Source organism: Schistocerca nitens, chromosome 8, assembly GCF_023898315.1.
Source record: "Schistocerca nitens isolate TAMUIC-IGC-003100 chromosome 8, iqSchNite1.1, whole genome shotgun sequence".
Taxonomy (NCBI): Eukaryota; Metazoa; Arthropoda; class Insecta; order Orthoptera; family Acrididae; genus Schistocerca; species Schistocerca nitens.
Window position 1 is genome coordinate 609,668,976 of NC_064621.1, and position 6,264 is coordinate 609,675,239.

A 6,264-nucleotide genomic window follows, 5' to 3' on the forward strand; every position below is an offset into this window, starting at 1 on the left:
ACTTATACCCTCTTGTGCTTTACAGGCTCTTTTGCCAAATGCATACAGTTTGCTGGAGCAACAACAAAACATGCCATGTAAGACTCTTAAGTTTGTAAACACAGTCGATTTTAGAATAAAACATATGTGGATTAAAACCAAACTATTAGAAAACAAAACTCAATGCTTTTTGTTAACTCATTGTGTTTATTGAAACTTCAATAAATACTTTTTTGACTTTAGCTGGTTTGCTCCAGATTATTCCTAGACAGTATGGCTACTGAGTGACAGTAAGCTACCCGTTCCATCAGCAAATCATCAAAATGAGAGAGATATTTAAATGGAAAGCAAGGGGAATGAAGTTTTCTGTTAACTCGTCCATGTGCTAGTGCCACCTCAGTTCATTATATATCTGAATACTTATGAACTCCAGACATAGAGCCCCATATAGTGCATGTCTGTCCACCTCTACTTCTGGTACCTGTCAGTTATTTTTATTCATTTGTAACCATGTAATATGAGTATTTGTATGACTGAGCATTAAACTGCTGATTATTATGAGCAAAAAGGACATTAATGAGTAAATAAGGTGGGAAGTGAGTGTTAGTTTTTGCTCATTTGTCTTCTGGTGTCACTTGACACCAGTTCAAAACTTACCTTATAAGAGGTTTACTAATTCAACATTTAGATTTGTTAATCAAGATTTAGTGTAGTCCTTGATAGTGTAGGTCAATGTACTTTGAGAGAGCCACTTCAGGAACAACAGTTTACATTAGAAATGATTTTATTTATCATTATTATAAACACTTACTGTATACACAATATAAAAATTTATCATTCAGATATACAAACAACAAGTGACATAAGTAAAAAAACTTCTGTAACACTTCAGTGTGCACAAATGAGCAAGATTAGCTAATGATCAATTTAATTAAGGAACAGAGAAACCTCTACAGCTGACTGAACTGTTGATGGATGGCTCCAAATGACACTGCTCTCCAGTTGCTCCATTATTAACAGTTCAACTAACAAACTGAAGTTATTTCTCATATACAAAAATACCTGTACACCTTCTTTTTTTAAAACAATGTATCAGAAATACTATGCCAATAACATAACATATGATAGATTACTTTTTTACACTTGTTTCTTCTTGTGATAACAAAACTCTTTACTGCCACTTTCAAATTCATCATTTTACATAATGATCAGAAAATAATATATATGGTAAATAAATACTTTATTAACATTAGCTCACAAGCATTGTAGGAAAGTGAATGTACTGACGACAAAAAATAATAACACAGTAAATGTACAAAATATTGTGCTCTAGAGGAATGCAAGTCATAAAAGTAGTTGTTTACAATACATAAGCACCATCATCCATGTCATCACCATCATCACTATTATGTGGCTCAAAAGTCCACAGAATGGGCAACAGGATGAAGAAAAAATCATCAGCATTGATAATCTCTGCATTAAACAAGCTCATTTTAGTGGAACTGTGGACTTCACCATGGTAGCACATCTTATTCATACATATCTTTCCATCAAAATTAAAAGTATCTTTTCTTGGTCTCACATTGAATTCAATAGAATATAGACAATTCAATAACAGAGAGTGTAGGCACAGTTGTCTACATTTGTTCATATAAAACATGATATCCAGTTAATGTTCTGTAAATATGGACTCTGTGTGTTTTTTTAAAATTTATGCACAATTAAGTAAAAAATTGAAGCTCTTTAATTTGTAAGTAAGTTGCTACAAATATCATCATCACAAGCAATTGCTACACATAAAATGTAAAAAAATAGTTACACACTGGAGTACCATTATGTTGTCAAAACAGGTCGATCAAGTGTTGTCAGTTTACAAGTGGAGAACAGTGAATGTCAAAATGAGATAAAAGTTAAAGTCTACTGAACAGACATCACAGCTGTAAATCAGAGTGCCGGAGACTGGACATAATTGAAAGAGTAACCATTATTTCAAAATGAAAATTTGAGGATTTAATTTAATAAAACTGTTTATATATTTATTCAGTTCTTATGAGAAATATTCATAAAATATATCTGTAGAAAGCAGATCTAATTCAGATTCAAGAAATGTGATTTCCCAATCTCTGAACACACTTAGTAATTGAAGTTAGTAAATTTCACATTAAAATTCCAACATGGGTATGGATAATATCTGATATGTCTTTTAAAATGGAGGTCTAATAAAGTCCAACTTCAGGAGAAAATAGTATATTAGTTTTATAGCCTTTCAGAAAGGCATAATATATTGTTCAGCAGGTAAAATGTGATATGTTAAATGATATGGACATATTTCAGGCTTTTAGCTTGAATAATTTTATAGCAGATGAACAATTTGGAGATGCACCACTTAATCATTTTGAATGTAGGACATAGGTATGACATATCAGAAATATAAGGAGTTGTATATTTTAAAAATCTAAAAACTGTTGTTCCTTTTGTATTAAAATCTTCGTATTTTAACATTTTCTTGCAGTAGATTGAAGTATACTCTAGAAAACATCTGAGTTTTCCATTATAAAGAGCTTCAATATGAACATCTTTCTTTTTTTTTAAATCAAGGAAATCACATTTCTTTGCAATTTTGCATGTCACACTGTTAAATGTAATTGATAGTCTTATGCATGACTGATGAATGAAATGTAGGCTGTCAATTGAAGCTACTCTACGTAGTTTACAAAAAATGAAGCACAAAGCAATGGACTACAATAAAATTTAAAATATCTAGAATGTTAGGCCATGTAAAAAAGTTTTCATACTATTCTGATATTTAACTGGTTTTGGTGTTACTTGAAAGAGGAACATAGTGTTGGAAGAGAAAGTATAGTTAAGAAAGTAGAAGTATTCAATGCTCTAATTTAAACATTTCTATTAAATAAAATCACACAATATAAAAATGTTCCTGATATTTAAGTATGGATTACCTATTTTTGTAATGATAAGTTTCTGTTAGTATACTGTTGCACACAACAAATATTTTCCATGCAGCATAATATTGTGGCACCTTGTACAATGAGCAAGGCTATTACATAGGTTATTCAGGATATGTAAGGAAATCTTTAGTAACATTTATTGTTGGAAATTTATGTAAATTAAAAAATAAAGATGTCTCTGCATAATGTACATTCCTGTGTAAAATACTAAGTTACAACAGTAGAATCAAGCAACATTCTCTTTCAGATGTTGTCAGATGGTCCCATTTCAAACTATTTGAAAGACAAAAGGGACTGAACTTTTTATCTTCATTTTTTATGTATTGCATGCACACAAAATATTAGTCAGATTGGTATATGTACATTTTAAATGATTTCATTTACATGAATGGTTATTGCCATGAATCACAGTATATTTTAATCATCTGAAAGTGCACAGAGTGTTTGCTCATTAAGTTTCATAGATCCTTTTGACTGACACCACTTCTTCCTGTAACTAATAATATACACAAAAAGGTGTCAGAAAATTATTGCAATTTTTTAAAAACCATTTTATATATGGAAGTTTGCTGTTGCGTAAGCTATGATAAGCCTACTAGCATGTTAATGTGAGAAATTACAAGATTAATGAAGTCGATATGACTACAGGATAGTTAAAAGATTGTTGCTTTACTTAATTACTTCCTCTGTCAAACAGTGGAGATTTGGTACAGAATGTCAAAGTTTTACAACACAGTGGTATTCATGTGATTCTTATAATAATTTTAAAAATTATGGACTTTTTGTAAATACCTGGATAAGACTTAGATATGTGAATGAATTACTTCATTCAATGTTCTGTAAAGGAGGCACCATAAAAATTTTAATGACTAACAGTGGAATATGTCACATACTGCAGTTTCTTTGCTGAGGTAGTTACCTCCATAATTTTATCAAAAGTGATGTTATTAACAGAATGTGATTGCAGATTGCTGTTGAACTGGAGTCTTCCATGTCTCCAAAGCCGGGAGGAAGAAGATCATCCAAACATTCAAATTCACAGCATCGTTTGCCAGCTCTGAACCGTTTGCAGTACTGGATAGGCATAGAAACAAACAAAATACATATTAAATGTAACACTGAACCATATTGTCTAGTACATAGTATTAGTTATTGCAATTTACATGTCCTGAACTTAATGTGAGATGTTAGCTGGAAATGCCTACGTGCAACTATAAAAATTATTTAATTTTTGAATGAGCAACAAAATTAAGATGAACAGAATGTTTTCAATTTTAAATTTCCTGAATACAATTATCCCTACACTGCCAAGTAAAACTGTGGTTAGCACTGCCTGTGATTTAAGAAGTATGACCACTTACCACCTGTTGAAAAACAAGCAACTGCAGCATAACTTAGTATGCAAAAGTATTTGGAAATTGAAAATCAAATGTACTTGAAACTTTTTTTAATGACAACAGTCTGCTGCACTGGCTGTCATTGATGGATTAAATATTCTGTTATTCTATAAAATAAAAGCATGTGTCAATCAAATCAATTTTAGCCAGTATCACAGATCATTATCATTCAGAAAATTTGTTATGGCTATGAGCCCCATTGCTGCTAAACAATTGTAAAAAGCTGAAACACCATATGTGTGATTTCAAAGAACTTAGAAAGAAATCGACAGAAATTATTTGCTATACAAACAACAAAAATACAAACTGAAACACTATCTGAAAAATACTGATTAAATTGATAATTTTCATCTTTTCCTGTACTGCAGTGTTTCTCTTTGAGAAGCATCATGGGTGGCTGTGCTACATAATTCTTCTTAAGATTTCCTAGAATTACTAGTTTTGAAGGCTGGTAGAAATGATTTCATGTAATGTTTAGATAATTCAACCATTTTTCACATCTTGGAAAATATGTATTCCTCCACTAAAATGCTGCATAGGCCACTGACAATTTTTTGTACATTTATTTAGATATTAAAAACCGACCTTAACGAGATATTGGGTGATTCCATTGATTTCATTTTTATTTAGAATGCATGAGGCACAAGACAAATCATAGAAAAAGTTTAAAAAATGTGAAGTCAGTGTTAATGTTGGCTATGAAAGCTACTCGTTTGCTCAGCTACTTATTTGCAGAGGTTATTTTCATTCACAATCACTGCACCCTCCCTTTACAAAGTGTGACTGTTGTTTCAACATTGATATCAGTAGTCATCTCATATACAAAGTAATGCTGTGGTTGCTTTGATAATGTTCAGAAAATGAGAAGTGTGAAACTCATTGTCATCAGATTCATGTCCCCATCCAACAGATAGAGGCAATGGCCTTGCCACAGTGGCTACACCGGTTCCCGTGAGATCACCGAAGTTAAGTACTGTCGGGCATGGTCGGCACTTGGATGGGTGACCATCCAGGCCGTCATGCGCTGTTGCCATTTTTCGGGGTGCACTCAGCCTCGTGATGCCAATTGAGGAGCTACTCAACCAAATAGTAGCGGCTTCGGCCAATAATACCATCATAACGACCAGGAGAGTGGTGTGCTGACCCCATGCTGGCCCCATGCCCCTCCTATCTGCATCCTCCACAGAGGATGACACGGTGGTTGGATAGTCCCGCTAGGCCACTTTCTTCTTCTTCTTTTTTTTTACCCAACAGATAGATCATTGTTAGCAATTGATCCATGCTCAACAGTGCACAATACCAATATGTCCCAAAAAGCTGCACGCAAAAATCAGATTTTTCAAGTGGTAATTTCTTGGGTTGTATTGATCATAGAGATAAGGGGTCAAAGGTTTTGGATGGCTCTTGGCCTAATGACCATTTTGTATTAACATCGGAAGTATGGGTGTACTGCAGCTACAATATGGGGTCAAAATTTAAAAGTTATACACTTCCTCCAGTCCAAGCAAATTGGGCAAACAGCAAACTGATTGGCTCTTTTCCATTAGCTGTAATCTAGGTTGGGTCTTAGATGGCATATAGAAGCACCATTTGTTCATGGTGCTGCCTGAGAAACCCCCAAAAAACAATGATTTTTGGGAACAGAAGTACCAGTTGTGGGGATGGCCATTCCTATAATTTATATTCATGGCAGACCATCAATATTTTTACCATATGTTCTTAAGATAATGTTCTTGGGGGACCTTGAAACTCTTTTCAGTATCATTACCTGATACTGACATCCAAGAGGTTCAAAATTATTGTATTCATGCACATAAAATAAGCATTTTATTCTAAAATAAGGATTTAAAGATGTAAATGTAACTTTAACTGACATAGTGAACACATGGCAAGGGTTCTGGGATATCAAAAGAGTTATG

At 33.1% G+C, this 6,264-nt stretch overlaps 1 pseudogene; it reads left to right on the forward strand.

Moving 5' to 3' along the window:
* Positions 1 to 5,260: 5,260 nt before the first annotated feature.
* Positions 5,261 to 5,378, forward strand: LOC126199934 (5S ribosomal RNA; annotated as a pseudogene).
* Positions 5,379 to 6,264: the final 886 nt, after the last annotated feature.